Raw genomic sequence first — 16,996 nt, 5'->3', positions numbered from 1 at the left:
GTGTGGGCAATGTTCTGGAAGGTGAAAACACGCATGATTGTTGTCGCTCCCCCTCTTCGTGGAGGAGCGACACTAGACCCTGCGCTGTTCTTTCGTCTGCTCGGCCCTCCCCGGGTTTGCTGCTGGTTCTTCCCGGGTTGGCTACTATCCCTTCCACCTCCGTGGAAGGGCAGTTCCCCCTGGCCGCATTCCCCACTTCCACAGGGGAGCGGCACACCGCCGGCCGGTTCTCTCGGGGGCTGCACGGGTGTTCCTTAGATGTTCCCCATAGATGTTCCTGGTGCATGCCGTCTCTCTCCTCCTTTATAGTCCTCCTCCGCCAATCCCAACTCGGCTGCCCACACGCCGAGTACGCTGCTCTCCAATCAGGAGCAGGTCCTACAGTTTATTGGTTGAACTGGAGGCAGCTGTGCGGAAGCTGTTTACTTCTCTCCCAGCGCCATATTGTGGGAGAGCAGATGCATAGAATAAGTCTTAATTCGAGTAACTTAGTCTAGTCCGGATTGCTCCCCACAATTGTCTCTAGGAAAGCATCTCTGTTGGAGCTGTCTGGGGCTCTGTTTGGCTCCAAGGAAACCCCAAGGTTCGTGGCTCAGCAGGGCTTTGTATCTGCTGTGGCCCCAGCGCAGAGGGAAAGGCACTCATGGTTTGAGCACCATGGAGATGATCAAAGCAAGGGCCAAGTTTTCATCAGCCTTACCGCTGCCCCTCCCTCCAACTTGACCAGCCCATCACCAGGAGTGGACTCTCCTTCAGAGACACACTGTGCTCAGGGTCTGTTTTTTTTTTCTTTTTTCAAAGATATTTATTTATTCTTCTGGGTCTCCCACATGGGTGTAGGGTCCCAAGGACTTGGGTCATCTTCCACTGCTTTCCCAGGTGCATTAGCTGGGAGCTGGATGGAAAGTGGAGCATCTGGGACTCGAACTGGGGCCCATATGGGATGCCAGTGCTGCAGGTGGAGACTTAATCTACTGTGCCTCAGCACTGGCCCCAGTCTGTTCTTAATAACAGAAAACTTTTCCTTTCAGAAAGTTGGCCCAGAACCCAAAGGTAATTTATTTTAATGAACAAATAAGACCCCTAATAAACAACAATGATTTTTTTTTCCTTCTGGAAGCCAAATTAAATTTTTATGCTCATCAGAGTGAAGTAAAAACACAGTGAGTTCATAATTATCAGAACAGCTGCAAACAGGGTGATGGAGTCCCAAAGGCAGAAGTTTACTGGTGATTATATCGCCTTGTGTTCAGCTCGCTCAGAGCATGGCTCACGCAGCCCCAGCCCCCTTTGTGAAACGCATCCAACAGCATCACACTATTGCATTTTGTCAAAGAGAAACCTGAACAGAAGTGAGGTGACATTGCCTAGAATTACCAAAAGGAACCCATTAAAAGACCAGGAAGTGAATTTGGTAGGGTGTGACCTGGTTTTTAAAAACTAGAAAACATTAGCTTGCCTTGGAGGTTAAGTGTTATGTGACACTTCCATATAAGTGTGTTTGGATAAGTTGAACGTGCAATTTACACAAACATACAGTTTACCCAAACAAGACACTTGGCAAAGTCCAGGGAGCTCTTTTTATATTTATTTTAAAATATTTGGGGGCCAGTGCTGTGGTGTAGTGGGCTAAGCCTCTGCCTGCGGCACTGATGTCCCATATGGGTGCTGATTTGAGTCCTGGCTGCTCCACTTCTGATCCAGCTCTCTGCTATGCCTAGGAAAGCAGTGGAGGATGGTCCAAGTGCTTGGGTTCCTGCACCCATGTGGGAGATGCAGAGGAAGCTCCTGGTTCCTGGCTTTGGATCAGTTCAGCTCTGGCCATTGCAGCCATTTGGGAGTGAACCAATGGATGGAAGACCCCCCCACTGTGCCTCTGCCTTTCAAATAAATAAATCTTTAAAAAAATCTGGGGAGCCAGAACTGTGGCATAGCAGGTAAAGCTGCCGCCTGCAGTGCCAGCATCTCATATGGGTGCCGGTTTGAGACCCTGCTGCTCCTCTACCAATCCAGTTCTCTGCCATGGCCTGGGAAAGCAGTGGAGGATGGCCCAAGTGCTTGGGTCCCTGCACCCATGTGGGAGACCCAGAAGAAGCTCCTGGCTCCTGGCTTTGGATCAGTTCAGCTCTGGCCATTGCAGCCATTTGGGGAGTGAACCAGTGGGGATGGTGGCAATGCTGGTCCTTTGTGTAATCCAAAGAGAGCAGAAATCCGAGAGCAGGCCCTCCAACAGCGGGTGTGGGCATCCCAAGTGGTAACTTAACTGCCACACCCAACTCCTGCCTTGGGAGCAGAATTCCAAGGAGGTGTCAGGCTGGAGTTGGGTCTGTGTGCCAGGCGCTGAGGTGGTCTTTGTCCTCCATGAGCATTGCTCAAAGCCAAGGGTTTGTGCCCCTGGCTTGAAAGGCAAGCCACAACAAGAGGGAGGACACTGTCATGCCACGGTCCCACTCGGGAGCTGCAGATGCTGAGACAGGGGTGCGAGATGCCCACATGCAGAGATGAGTGGCCTGGGGCTGGGGGTGGGAGGCACAGAGGAGGGGCCTTGGTGGTCGCTGGAGTGACTGGGCCTGAGAGGTGATTTGCTGCGGGAGCCTGATGAGGCACAGGGGCCAGCTGAGCGCCTGCAATCAGCCAGGCACCATTGTAACGTCGCCTTGTGTGGGTTCAGATGCGCTAGGGCCACAGCAGGGAGGGCCGGTCCAAGCCTGGCCGCAAGGATGAGAACATTCTAGTAACTGCCTGCCCAAGCCAGCGTGCATGCCCCAAGGGGAAACTCCACTGCCGGTGCTCACTGCTGCATTCTTGCCAGTTCTAGTTCTAAATCTCCTAAACGAAGCTTCACTCCTTGGTGGCGTTTCTAACTCCAGTGTGTGCACTTTTCATCATTCCTCTCCTCTCCCTCATCCTCTCTGTCCTGCCTTCCATCCCTTCTCCTCTGGTTGCTGTGCTGCGCGCTCACTCCCTGCCCCCACCCAGGTGTCTCTGCTGCTGCACCACTCTGGTGAAGCACCTCCGGTCCCAGGCCCTCCCTGGTCGCGGATGATGACGATGACGACGACGAATATCCCTGGAGGTGGAATGCATGCACAGCTCCTCCATGAGCCTTAGTCTCTGCCTCTGCCTCTGGTTCGCCCTGGGTGACCACTCGGTCTTCTCTGTGTCCCTACCTGATTTCACCCCGCCTTTCCAGCTGCTGCAGGATTACTGTGATAAAGCCCTGTGCTTCTTCAGGGTAGGGCAGGTGTTCTGGGGCTCCATCACACAGTGCCGGCCTCACTCATGCTGTGCAGTGCCCGTGTCCACGTGTGTTCTCAGTGGAGGCTTGCTGCCAAAGAAGAGTGACAACTACACACATGCACACACATACACACAAGCACATGCAGACACATGCACACATGTGTGCAAACATTTGCATGCGCGTGCACACACACACACAGTTTCAGGAGGGGGACTTGATGCAGGCATTTCAGAAACAACAAAAAATGCACTGAATTTCTTAGCAGATTCAAGAAATTCTTGCCAGGGCTGGTGCTGTGGTGTAGTGGGTAAAGCTGCCATATGGGTGCCAGTTCAAGTCCTGGCTGCTCCACTTCCAATCCAGCTCCCTGTTATGGCCTGAGAAAGCAGTAGAAGATGGCCCAAGTGCTTGGGCTCCTGCACCCATGTGGGAGATCCAGATCAAGCTCGTGGCTCCTGGATTCAGATTGTCTGAGCTCTGTCCATTGTGGCCATTTGGAGAGTGAACCAGCAGATGGAAGACCTTTCTCTCTTGTCTTTCCTTCTCTCTGTCTTTCAAATAAATAAATTTTTTTTTAAAAAAATTCTTGCTTACGTGGGAAAAGACTTGTTCTTCTCAGACTGAGAATTTTGTGCTCGTGGAAATTTTCAAAGGGATTTTCTTGGGAGATGAGGTGAGAGAGGCACAGAGAGAGTGGGAGACCCTTCAAGTCCCAGTGCAATTTCAGTGACTGTGACAAGAGCAAGGCTGTTGGTGGTGTTGCTGCTGTGGTCTTTCAGCTACAGGTCCCATAAGTTATAGAAAGAGCACAGATTTGGAGCTGGAGTTGTGGTGTAACAGGTTAAACCACTTCCTGAAATGCCAGCATCTATATGGGAGCTGGTTGGAGTCCTAGCTGCTCCTCTTCCAATCCAGCTCTCTGCTAATGCACCTGGGAAATCAGCCAAGGATGGCAGAAGTCCTTGGGCCCCTGCACCCACATGGAAGACCTGGAAGAAGTTCCTGGCTTCTGGCTTCGGCCTGGCCCAACCTTGCCTGTTGCGGCCATTTGGGGAGTGAACCAACAGATGGAACAGCTTAAACATCTCTCTGTAACTCTTTCAGTTAAATAATATAAAATTTTCTTTTCTAAAAAAAGCACAGATTTTCAAACAAGGCATGACTTCCTTGCTATCGTAGTTTTGGTTATTAAAGGGAGAAAGCTGCTCTTTGAATGAATCAAGCTGTCTTTCCTGAGAATTAAGGGGAAAAGTCTCCCGACCCTGGATCAGAAGAGTTGGATCTGATGGGAGGGGACACCCCGAGGACAGCCCAGGTCAGGGAAGTCGAGTCCCCCGTGGGCGACAGCTGCACGCTCTCTGTGCCTCCACTGCAAAGCCTGTGGCCCTCAGCCTGTTTCTCCTCCTGGTTATCTGTGTCCGTCTGTGTGATGTGTGGACGGCTGTGTCAAGGCACAGTTTTCTATGCTTCTTGCCGGCTGCCCGGATTGAGCAGCCATCCCTGCAGGTGGGTTTTGGTTTCTTCACTCAAATGTAGCTCCTCCACTGAGCGACGGGTTCTGCTCTGGATGTGTAGGACCACGGCTGACATCCCCCTCGGTGCCGAGCAGCGGTCCCAGGGCAGGGGTCAGCGCCTGTGGGGGAGCCGTCCCAGGGGGAGGCCCCTGGCTTGACTTTGAGAGGGAGGCACTGCCATGAGCGTTTCCAGAGGCAGTGCCCAGGTGGAGGTGGCACCCGCACAACTCTGCTTCCATCTCACCTGCAAGCCCCGCCACTCAAAATTTAGCGGGTGCTGAGCGCCTTTGCGTTGTTGGGGTTGAGCGGTGGGGATGCGGGGGCTTTGCAACCAAATCAGCAACTCTCTATGGCTATCAACAGGAGGCACCACCCTTATTAGACGTGGCCGTTCAGGCCGTGAGACTCACTCCCCTTCCTAGCTGTGATAGAAAAGGACCCGGGAGTCCCTCGGGAAGTTCCCGTTAGAGTTCAGAAGCACTCCCCAGACACCTGCTCCCTGGAGTCCCGCGAAGTCCGGGTTTCCCGCCGGGTGAGAAGGTGCCTGGTGCGCCCTCTGCTGGGCATCTGGGGAACAGCCTTTGCCGTGCCCTCGGCGCGGTTTCTTTGCAGCTTTGGCTGGAGCGGTGGAAGCAGCCCCAGCACGTGTGCAGCTTGCAGGCGCTGCCTCGTTGGTGGTGTCCGATTCCATCCTCATTGTTCCCTGCGTCACCGCTCCGTATTGGGGCCCGGAGAGAATCTGGGGGTTCAGACCCTGGGGCGGGCAGTGTTCCGGGGAGGGAGTGACTCGTCCACTGCCCCCAGCTGCTTGGCCAGGGTTTGGACACAAGCAAGAGCAGCGGTCAGCCGCCAGAGCCACTTCTGAGCCTCATTCGGGACACAGGTCCATCAACGCCGTCAGGAAAGTGGGTGCCAGCGCCCCTTTGCCCCGCACTCCTCACCCCAGCCCGTGCGCGCTGCCGCCGGGGTGACAGCGCCTCTGCTGTCGCCTGCTTGCTCCCCGGGTCGCTAGTTCACTCAGAGCCTGGAGTGACCCTGAACTCGGGAAGGAAGCACGCTGGAGGCGTGGGCGCGGGGCCTGGCACACGCGCTGGGGTTTCACGAAGGTGCAGGGGACTACAGTGGGCGCAGGTCCTAAATAGTTGCTCAACTGTAAAGAAACCCTGAGCATGAAAATGCCTATTAGCAGTGCCTTGGGTCCATCAGCAGCCAGGTCGTGGGTTTCGGGGTTCTGGTTTCTGAAAGGTGTGGCTTTCCCTGGAGAGTAGAAGAAATCTTCATGCTGGTGTAGTGGATGATTTATTCAAATGGGGTATAAAAGTGGCAGAATATTTCTTTCCCACCAATAGCTTGGGTGAAGAATTTCGTTCCTTCCGTTATGTCTTATGTCACAATAAATTTGAAGGCTCTTTAAAGACTGTGGTGTGATAAAATGATGGAAGAAGTCAAGAAAGACACAGTTAAAAACAGAACTATAGGAAATGCGATGGTGGGTAGGACAGAGGTTCTTGATATATGTTACTTCTTTCTATACTGACACACTTGCTTCCCAGCCCACAGTGGAAGGAGTGTGCTCATTTTCATATGTTCACCACCTCATCCCCCAATTACAATGGAGAATATTGGTCACAAGTCTTAAATTTTTTAAAAAGATTTATTTTACTTGAAAGGGAGAGTAGAGACAGAGATAGAGACAAAGATGTAGACAGAGATAGATCTTCCATCTACTTGTTCACTCCCCAAATAGCTGCAATGGCCAGAGCTGGGTCAGGCTAAAGTCAAGAGCTCAGTACTCCATCCCTGACTCCTATGTGGGTGGCAGGGACCCTAAGTCCTTGAAGCGTCTTCTGCTGTTTTCCCAGGCACATTAGCAGGAAGCTGGATCAGAAGTGGAACTGGGGATGGTTTTGTGGCAAAACAGTTAAAGCTGCCCCCTGCAGCACTGGTATCCCATATGGGTGCCGGTTCAAGTTCCAGCTGCTCCCCTTCCAATCCAGCTCCCTGCTAATGCGCCTGGGAAAGCAGCAGCAGATGGCCCAAGTCCTTGGGCCCCTGCACTTACATGGGAGACCTGGAAGAAGCTCCTGGCTCCTGGCTTCGGCCTGGCCCAGCCTCTGCCATTGCAGCCACTTGGAGAGTGAACCAGTGGTTTAATCCCTTGCACCACAATGCTGACCCAGGTCCTAAATTATTGCTGAAATCTGGATTGAACTTTTAGCTTTGCATTTCCTGGTCATCAAAATGTAAAGGAAGATGTGATGACCAGTTATAAATTGCAAACTTTCCTTGGAGTAAGAAGCACTCCTGGGGCGGGCATTGTGGTGCAGTGGGTTAAACCAGCATCCCATATCAGAGCACCAGTCTGACTCCTGGCTGCTCCACTTCTGATCCAGCTCCCTGCTAGTGTGCCTAAGAAGCTGGCCCAAGTATTTGGGCCCCTGCCACCCATGTGGGAGATGGGAATGGAGTTCTGGGCTCCTGGTTTTGCTGTGCCCTGGCCCTGGCCATTGTGGCCATTTGGGGAGTAAATAAATAAATTTATTTGAAAGTTAGAGTTATATATATATATATATATACACACACACACACACACACACATACACACAGGGTTAAAGAGTACTATCTTCCATCTGCTGGTTCACGTCCCAAATGGCCTCAACAGTGGGGGCCGAGCCAGGCCAAAGCCAGGAGCCAGGAGCCAGTAGTTTCATCTGGGTCTCTTACATGGCTTCAGGGTCCTAAGTATTTGGGCCATCTTCCACTGCTTTCCCAGGCACATTAGCTGGGTTGGACATGGAGCAGCCGGGACTCAAACCAGCTTCCCCCACTTCCACCCCCATCCCCAGTAAATCTTAAACAAAGATTCCCTCTCTGTAGAAATACAGAGTAAGTCTGGAAGATACTGCATCACTTGCAGAGGGGACCTGAGCATTTCAGAGGGCCACATCTTCAGCCTGCTTTCCAGACTCCCCGGCAGGCTTTGAGGGGTCATTTATCAGGGGCCTCCTAATGGGTGGAGAGATAGGCATGATGAGGCACACTTTGAGAGCAAGGTTCTGGACCCCAGGCCTACAGTCTGCAGCTGTGGGTGGGACCACCGGCTTAATCAGGGAGCACATGGGCAGCATTTGCTTAAGGTGACCGCTTGGTAGAATCCTCTCTCACCTGGGCGGGTTTTGGTGGGTGAGTGTGAGAAGCCTGGGCCACCAGTGTTGGCCTGGCCTGAAGCAGTGCTGTGTGCTGATGTTACTGGGCCATGTGCACCTGTGGGAGAGTGCCTACCCATGGCTGACCCAGAGGACAGCCATGCCTCTCTGGGGGGAAGATGGAAGGCATTGGAATTCTGGGAGAGATGAACATGCAGACACCTGCTACAATAACTCAAGGGCACAGCTCCCTCTGGCTGGGAGGGCTAGGCAATTGTTCCTAGCTGAGAAGAGACTGCAGCAAACATACACTGTGCTTTGAAGTCATTTCCTTTTATTTGTTCCACGTGGGCATCATTCTGCATGCCACTCTTTGCCTGCATCTACAGGAGTGACAGTCAAACGCCATACAAATAGGACCATTTCACTGAGTCGGCCACAGCGGTGCTGCCGAAACCTCAGGAGGCATCGGAAAATACCTTAGGACTTTTCTCCAGTGCACAGTCGCAGCCCCCAGAAATTCTGATTCTGAAAGACGGCATGTATCCAGACCACGCACATGCGTGACACACACGCACACAGGCCTGGGCTGTCTCGGGCCAGGCCCGGCTTGGTTATTTCGAGGGCGTCAGGCAATGTCATCTGTGTCAGTATGGAGGAGGCCACGTGGCCAGCCACTTTCATTTTGCTGTAACTGAATCTTGTGCTTCCTTTCTTTGTGGGCATTTTTCATTCTTGATGAAATAAACTCTTCTACAATCTGCTTCCCCAGGCCTTTCCTTGAATACCCTGGCGGAGGCAACTCCTCCAGGCTTGGGTTCCGTGAGACCCCAGAGGGACTCTGCACACAGAAGCTGGCCACGAGCAGGGGCCTGTTTTAGGCACATTGTGCTCCAGGGACTCCTTGTGCTCAGACTCCTGGGCTGGATAGATGCGTCTATAGTGGAGAGGCTAGAAACATGGGTTAACGGGAAATCCTTCTTAGTGATTCTAATGGTCATGTCTCTGTTTATAGAAAGAAGACAACAAGTCTGTCTTTTCTAGAGATGGATTTTCACTAGTTCACATTTCAGGAGGAGGATGTCTTCCGAAGACCCACTCTGTTGGTTTCTCTGGGGTGCTTCACCACAGCAGTCAGCTTCCGAGGGTTAAACTCACTGCAGAGGCACAGGAAAGGCACTGGGCCCTCTGTGTTCTGAGGGCTTGCACGCACAGCATGTTCTGACCTGTGACTCGGGTGTCATCCCTCTTCTCTGTCACTCCCACTCACCCCTCTGTAGAAGTCCCCCTCCCCAAATAGAGCAAGACAGCTGGACCCATCAGACCGGTGACAGGGACAGCAGTCCCCTGTCCTCACAGCGTGGGGGAGGACACAGCTTGCCACGCACTCAGGGTCAGAGTGACCCAGAAGGGCTTCGGAGTCCTGCTTTGTAGTGGCAAGAGGCTGTGGTGGCCCTGGGTCCTCACAGGAGGGTGTGAGTGGCTTGTCTGTGTAATTGCAAGGGCTGGCAGGGACATGAAGCCGATTAGGTGTGGTGACCAGGGAAGTACAGTCCGACAGAGGGACCAGCCAGGGCTGGAGGGCAGCCTTCCCCAGTGGTTGGGCCTCTGGGCTCTTGGGAGGCCCGAAGATGTCAAAGCAGTGCAGGGAGCCATGGACCCTACAATCCACTCTCCTGCACCGGTCCTCGCATTAATTGGCCTTATTCCTTGGGTTACTTAGTCCTGGGCTCAAATGGGGCTTTGCATTTTTCTCAACATCCAAAGCAGAAAGGAGGAGCTGATCAATGAGAAGATACACATTGTCCATGACGTTCAAGAAAAAAAATAAGGCCCCTGTGCCACGAGGCCTGGCCGGGTCGAAGCTCCTCCTGTCCCCGTCGTGAGCAGCCGTCCAGTGACTCACAGCAATAAAATCCTGGCAGTCTGGATTCTTTTCAACTCATTTTTTTTCTTCATTGGAATATTGCAGCTTCTAAAGTATTACATAGCCTGTGTTTTTCCATAGCAAAAAAAAAAAAGCATTTCATAAACCGGTTTATAGGTTGTAAATGTGTTTCTAAGGAAGCCAGTTTTGGTTCAATTTCCAAGTCATGGGGGAAGGGGGTAGCCCAGATCCCCTCCCGCCCTGCAGCCCTGCAGCAGGTGTGGTGGTTAATGGCTCCCACCTGCACCTGTTCCTGGGGCCCACCTGTGGCTGACTGGGGCTAGCTACCAGGAGGTGATGGGACTCACTGCTTGCTGTCCTCACCCCTACCTCGTAGGTAAGGATGGAGCAGGAAGAAGGGCAAAAGCTCGGCCGGCGCCGCGGCTCACTAGGCTAATCCTCCGCCTTGCGGCGCCGGCACACCGGGTTCTAGTCCCGGTCGGGGAGCTGGATTCTGTCCCGGTTGCCCCTCTTCCAGGCCAGCTCTCTGCTGTGGCCAGGGAGTGCAGTGGAGGATGGCCCAAGTGCTTGGGCCCTGCACCCCATGGGAGACCAGGAGAAGCACTTGGCTCCTGCCATCGGATCAGCGTGGTGGCCTGGCCGTGGCGGCCATTGGAGGGTGAACCAACGGCAAAAGGAAGACCTTTCTCTCTGTCTCTCTCTCTCACTGTCCACTCTGCCTGTCAAAAAAAAAAAAAAAAGGGCAAAAGCTCAACCCCTTGTTACAGGGCTGGTCAACCCCCTGTGCTCCAGGGCTCTCGGGGAGATGGGGTGGATACTGCACTTCATGGGCCGCCACATCCCAAAGTCTTCCCTTTCTCTGTCCTTCTCCCCTCATTCTCAATCCTGTTTCTCCTGAGACCACACCCTCAGGACGCTGCATTACACGGACCCAGGGAACCCGGCTAAGCCACGAGTGGTTCTCAACAGCTGAAGGTGCGGGATAAATCACTAGCATATTCCCTCTTTCTTTTCCTAAAATGTCTATTTTAAAAATTTGTTTTTATTGTAAAAGTGATACATGCTCAAAGAACATCAAAGGGTGGGGAGCAAAATAGGAAAAATGTCAAGCTGTGCCCCAAGTCCCAGTTCCAGTTGCCACAACGTGCCCAGTGGGATGAGGCATTGGCAGAGCAGTTAAGATACTGCTTGGGACACTCCCATCCCATATCACAATGTCTGGGTTCGAGTCCTGTTTCTGTTTCCAATTCCTGCTTCCTGGTAATGCACACTCTGGGAGGCAGTGGTGAGCCACTTGGGTCCCTGCCAGTTACATGGGAGACCTGGATGGAGTTCCTGACTCCAAGCTTTGGCCTGGCCCAGCTTCTGCTATTGCAGGTCTTTGGGGAGTGAACCAGCAGATGAATGGAATATCTGTCTCTCTGCCTTTCAAATAAATAAATAGATTTTTACAAGAAAGTACCCTGCATTCATTTGTTAGTACCCATGTGATTTTCATCATATGTGCGTAAGTCATGCCAGACTATTCCTGTCATCCTGTGGCCTGCTTGCTGCACTCCCTGGATCATGGATTTCTTTCTGTTATCCCTGCAGAGATCTGCCTCCAACACCAACACGGCCTATCTTCCTGACACTTGCTGAATGGGGCACGGTCTCTGTACCTGGCAGGCTGTATCCTTTCTGGAAATCAAAATAGGAAAACCAGTAATGTGAAATGTGATTTTGCTACACGAACAACTGAGAGGCGAGTGTGAGAAAGTGTGAGCGGTCTTCAAGAAAGTTCATAGAAAATGAGTATTATGAAAATGCCACGCATGGATTTCAAATTGTTTTGCACCTAAATAAACTTACCTTTTATTTCTCATTTTCATAAACTTTTAGAAGTAGCCTTATATATGAGGTATTGAGTAGTAAGCATTACAGAGATGGAAAAAATGGTGGCTGGGGGTGGGGTGGGGTGGAGTGGGAGCAGGTTGAGGGCTCACTGTTTCGTGAGCACAGAGCGTTGGATGGAGGATGAAGTTCTGGGGATGGGTGGTGGTGAATGTATTCTGTGCCACTGAACTGCACATTTGCAAACGCTTAAAGAGGCGCATTTTGAGGCCCGCGCTGTGGTGTAGCGGGTGAAGTCGCACCCATATGGGTGCCGGTTCAAGTCTTGGCTGCTCCACTTCCAATCTAGCTCTCTGTTGTGGCTCGGGAAAGCAGTAGAAAATGGCCCAAGTCCTGAAAGAAGCTCCTGGCTCCTGGCTTCAGATCAGTGCAGCTCCAGCCATTGTGGCCATTTGGGGAGTGAACCAGTGGATGGAAGACCTCTCTCTCTCTCTTTCCCTCTCTCTCTCTCTCTCTGTAACTTTGCCTTTCAAATAAATAAATAAATCAATCTCTTTTTTTAAGTGAAGTTGTGCATTTTATGTTATGTGCATTTTACCACAATTAAAAATGTGAAAGTTGGGGGCTGGTGTTGTGGCACATTGGGTTAAGCCACTGCCAGCATCCCATATTAGAGCACTGGTTCAAGTCCCAGCTGCTCCACTTCCCATCCAGCTCCCTGCTAATGTGCTTGGGAAAAGCAGCAAAGATAACCCAAGTACCTGGGCTCCTACCGCCCACATGGAAGATCAAGATGGGGTTCTGGGTTCCTCGCTTCAGCCTGGTCCAGCCCGAGTGGTTGAGGCCATTTTGGGAGTGAGCCAGTGGATGGAAGACCTCTCTCTTTCTTTCTTTCCCTCTCTCTCCCTGTCACTCTTTCAAATAAATAAAATAAATCCCTTTAAAAATGTAAAAGTAATGTATTCTTCAGGACTCCCAAGCCAGGCCTGTGCCAAATGTCCAAATTGCTCTGTATGAAACAGCTGGCCAGGGCAGGCTCATGCGCTCATCCAGTGCATACATCAGGGCACACGAGCTCACAGGCTCCAACCGGATCCTCACCTGGCTGATGGCAGGTCTCAGTGCAGAGTTCAGTCTCTGAGTGCCTGTGCCTTGGGAGGTGGGGAGGAAAGCTGGCAGAGAGAACCATAGGAATCGCAAATCACCCAGTCACACCTGGGAACACATCAACCAACCCCAGAGGCTGAGGGGACGATAGTGGAAACTTCCAGCCCCCACAAGTTACTAAAAACAAGAACCTGCAGAGAAGCCGCCACCGGACATGTCCCCTGTCCTGGCGGAGAACGGGTCGTGGAATGTCAGACTGGGTCCTGGCTCTGCGCCCTTCTAGAAGTCTGATCTCGTGCACTCCGCTGCTACCATTCCTGGAGCTTCATTTGTAAGGACCTCAGGGCAGTGCGGCACATGGGCAGTGCAGTGTGTGTGCTGGCTTATTGCTCCTCCCTCCCACGATGTGAGCACTGCACAGTCATGGAGCGGGGAAACAGAGCGCAGAATGTCTTCTGAAGAGGTGTCGGACTGAGCCCGGGCCTGCTGACTTCCAACCGCGGCTCCTGTCACCCAGCCACTCTGCATCCACTTTCCACTCCCAGCCTGCGCTGCCAGCCCTTCCCCTAGAAGCCAGTGCTGGCCCCACGCAGTGCAGAGAGCACTGGGCTAGGGCAAACTCCGTGCTGTCCTGGTCCTCCTGCTCCCCGAGGCCCAGAGGGAACCTGCCTGTGCACTGGGAACAGAGCCTGCTTGCTATCAATTAGGAGCCCTGAGACATAAAGACCCCCACACACCAGTCTGTGCAAGACTGACCTGCCAGGGGCCCCCGCTGCCCCACCCTTGGCCCATCTCAGTGCCGTGGGTCTGGTCCCTAGAGGGTGGACAAAGCTGGAGGAAGAAACTGGGTGTGTGTGTGTGTGGGGAGCTGGGGGTGTTTGCACGCTTTTTGTCTAAGTGATTCATGCACAGGTTACAAAACGCCAAGGCACAAAGGCGTATTATTCCGTGTGGGCTGAGTGCCTCCCCCCAGCTTTGGCGCCCCGCGGCCAAGTTCTTGCCAGACTGAGACCCGCACTATGTTTGGAAACCCTCCGGTCAAATTGATTTGTTGTTTAGGCAGTTGGTTCTCACGGGCCACAAAGAGCCCCAGGGTGAGCCCATCTGTGAAAGCTGCCGGGCACCGAGGGCCGCCGGAGGCTACAGGGCTACAGTGGTGGCCGCCGTGGGGGAGGCGGAGGGGGTGGCGTCCACTGTCCCTGCTCCACCAGTGTGCGCTCCAAAACACAGTCACCTTGGGCTTCTTTTCAGCCTTTTGTGATTGAGGCTGGGAGCCCACAACACACCCCTACCCGCCCCCCCAATCCTTCTTGTCCTTAAGAAAAACCCACAGAGGCAGTGTCAGGCCCTGTGCGTTGGTCTACACTGAGAGTGACAAGAATCCGCATCAGGGCCGTCTCTTCCCACCCCCCGCCTCATCCTCTCTTTCTTAGTGCTCATTTCCCTCCCCTCCATTTCTATTCACCACCCCCAGCTGTACTCTAAACACCTACCGTAAATGGTGCCTGGTTTCCTGCGAATTTATGATTGATGGTTGTTCATCTTATTAACTAAGTGGCTTTGCTAGGTAAAATATTAAGGCACTATTGCCATTATGACCTTGTCTTCCATGATCTCATTGGCAGCTGGTGTTTCCATGACAACTTGGCTAGAGACACTGGTTCTGAGTTTCAGTGGAAGGGGAGATGAACACTGGTGTGTGTGTGTGTGTGTGTGTGTGTGTGTAGGAGACGCAGAGCTCCCACCATGTACATCTGTGGTGCAGGAAGCCATGGCTTTCTTAGTCCACACCTTCTGTGTCTCCTTTCCATTTGGTCAAAGTTAACCTCAGGGATCTAAATCAATGGGAAGGAAGCGTTAGAGGATGAATTCTGTCTCTGGCCTCTTCAGTGGCAAATTGGAACCAGGGACACAAATATTCTAGAGGCTTTCTACCCTACTGAACTGAGGACTTCCAGGCAGTTGGAGCTGGAAGGGAAGTTGCAGCTGTCATCTGGTCTGACTTTGTTCAGATGAGAAAACGGTGGCCCAAAGAGGGTAAGCGAATTGCCCCATAGCGAGGGGAAGGCATGCACCTTACACTTGGCCTACAATCCTGGCTACAGGGTATATTTTCCTTTGACCTTTGCCAACTTACTTAACCCCTCCAAGTCTCAATTTGCTCCTATGTAGAATGGAGAAAATAAAAATAGTATGAACAGGCTTATGGATCCGTGTGATGATGAAGTAAGACAACCCACAGCACCTGGCACATATTAAACCCTCCATAAATTTACTGCCAGTGGTCATGTAGGGAGCCAGAGGCAGAAATTGGACTAGAATCCGGCTCAGGTGACTTCTACGTAAACTGGAGCTTTCCTCCTGTTAACCCCACACCACCCTTTGTTTCTTTTCGTGAATGTGTCACTTGTCCCATGGAGAGCAGAAGCGGGTCTCGGGTGGGGAGGTTGGCTTTTCTTAAAGCCTATGGAAATGCATTTGTGCTTACAGTACCTACCTTGGGGATATGTGCTGTTTTGAGGCTAAACATTAGACATTTCGTGCACTCATGGAACATTTGTTGAATGCAACTGCATGGCCACAGGTGCAGGGGAAGAAGGAGGGGGGAGAAAACTTACAGATGGAAATGACAAGTTTTGATCACACTGCATACTGCTAAGCTTTTTATAATGAACCATCCCAGCAGCCTTATGAGGCGAACATATTCATTCCCATTTTACAAATAAACAAGCCAAGACTGAGCGGCTTTGCAGCTCGTCCAGGTTCACCATGGCTCAAGGAGAGAGCTGGGTTTCCATCCCACCTTCACCCCCCGACTTCAGGGGGCCACTGATGTGCAGACAGACTTTGAGGCTCAAAATAATTTCTCACCCTTATGAGCCCCAAGTATTTCCTGATATAGTGAGAGGGAACCCCAGACTGACAGCTTTCCCAGGGCTGACACAGTGTCCAAGGCACTGGCACCTACCTCTGGGCACTCAAAATACCCTCCCGCCGGAAGCGGGCAGGCCTGGAAAGTCACACCCAGCTTGGGTAGGTTTGCAAAATGTGACTCATTTAAACCTGTTTTCATCAACCATCAGGAATAAGAGCCACACAGTGGACCCCACAGAGTCCTGTTTAAAGGGGAAGCCGTTCTGGCAGAATTTATTTCACAAGTTTTTTCTGGCGTAGGGACAGCACCATCGGGTGGGGGGCGCGGGGTGTGAGTGAGCAGCGATCCTGTGTCCCAGGTAATGACGCTATTAGAGCAGCCGGCCTCACACATCTTCCTAATAGTGCTCAGTCTACCAGTTGGGTAAAGCAGCGTGGAATTTCACCGAGGGACCTCAGTGGACACCTGGGACGGAGGTCAGTTACGGAGAGGCGTGTGAGTCCTACTTCACAGGGTGGGGAATGCGGCTCCGTGAGTTGTCCAGGGTCTGGGGTCACACAGCAACCACGCGTTCTCAGCTTACGTTGTGTGCTTATCTGGGCGTGGGTGGGGAGCACCGAGTCTGGACTAGGAGAGAGAACTGCCGGGCAGGTGGGAGGCCCAGTTCCGCCCCTGCTGGACTGGGGCGGTGTTGGGGGGCACCGCGTGAACTCACACACGTAGGAACTTAGAAGCTGCTAGTTACTATAATAACCCTTATGGTAAGACCCATTCGATGTAGACATTAATACCCTAAGCCTCAGCATTAGATTACGCAGGATGTCCTCAGTAGCCCACTTCGCAGCAGGCCATCCCACATCCCAGCCACACCCTGCATGACCCAGCACGCGGGTACTCCCCAAAGGCGCACCGAGCCCGCACAGCAGCTGCCCGAGCACACCGCCCAGGCCCCGGACCTCGCCGCCTCCCCAGCAGAGAGAAGCCGCGGCCTCAGCCGCTCTTACATAACCGGGATGACGTCACCGCGGGCGGCTCCCGCAGCCCGGGGGCGGGGCCGCGCCGGGGGAGGGCATCGGGTACGCGGCGCGGGCTCGGCGTGCGGCGCGCGTCCAAGCCCCATGCCTTTTCCGCAGCGCCGCGTGGGTCCGGGCGCGCGGGCGGCCGGTGGGCGGGGCCAGAGAGCTGTCACGTGGCCCGCTTTAATGGGAGCCGGAGGGGCCGAGCCCGCGGCTCTCTCGCCGTCTAAGTGGAGGGACTAAACGAGTCTGGAGCGACAGGGGTGCCTGTGGTGCAGCAGCCAGAGTGCTGCTCCCGGGTGCTGGGGGGCGCGGCTTCCGTCTGGGGGGCGGGAGCTGGCCACGCCCCCGCCCGCGTCCGCCCCACTGACGTAGG

The 16,996-nt window shown here is 53.1% G+C and overlaps 1 long non-coding RNA gene across 1 annotated transcript in view; it reads left to right on the top strand.

Annotated features, from left to right (window-relative positions):
- LOC149124609 (uncharacterized) overlaps positions 1-11,527 on the top strand; it is a 62,974-nt gene extending 51,447 nt beyond the window's left edge. Inside the window, exon 4 of the long non-coding RNA XR_016213313.1 lies at positions 11,383-11,527. This is a non-coding gene — a long non-coding RNA (uncharacterized LOC149124609). The remainder of the gene's footprint in view (positions 1-11,382) is intronic.
- Positions 11,528-16,996: the final 5,469 nt, after the last annotated feature.

Source organism: Oryctolagus cuniculus, chromosome 9 (assembly GCF_051225735.1).
Source record: "Oryctolagus cuniculus isolate XC-2025 breed Fujian yellow rabbit chromosome 9, ASM5122573v1, whole genome shotgun sequence".
Taxonomy (NCBI): domain Eukaryota; kingdom Metazoa; phylum Chordata; class Mammalia; order Lagomorpha; family Leporidae; genus Oryctolagus; species Oryctolagus cuniculus.
This window is presented reverse-complemented; position numbering and strand designations above follow the sequence as displayed.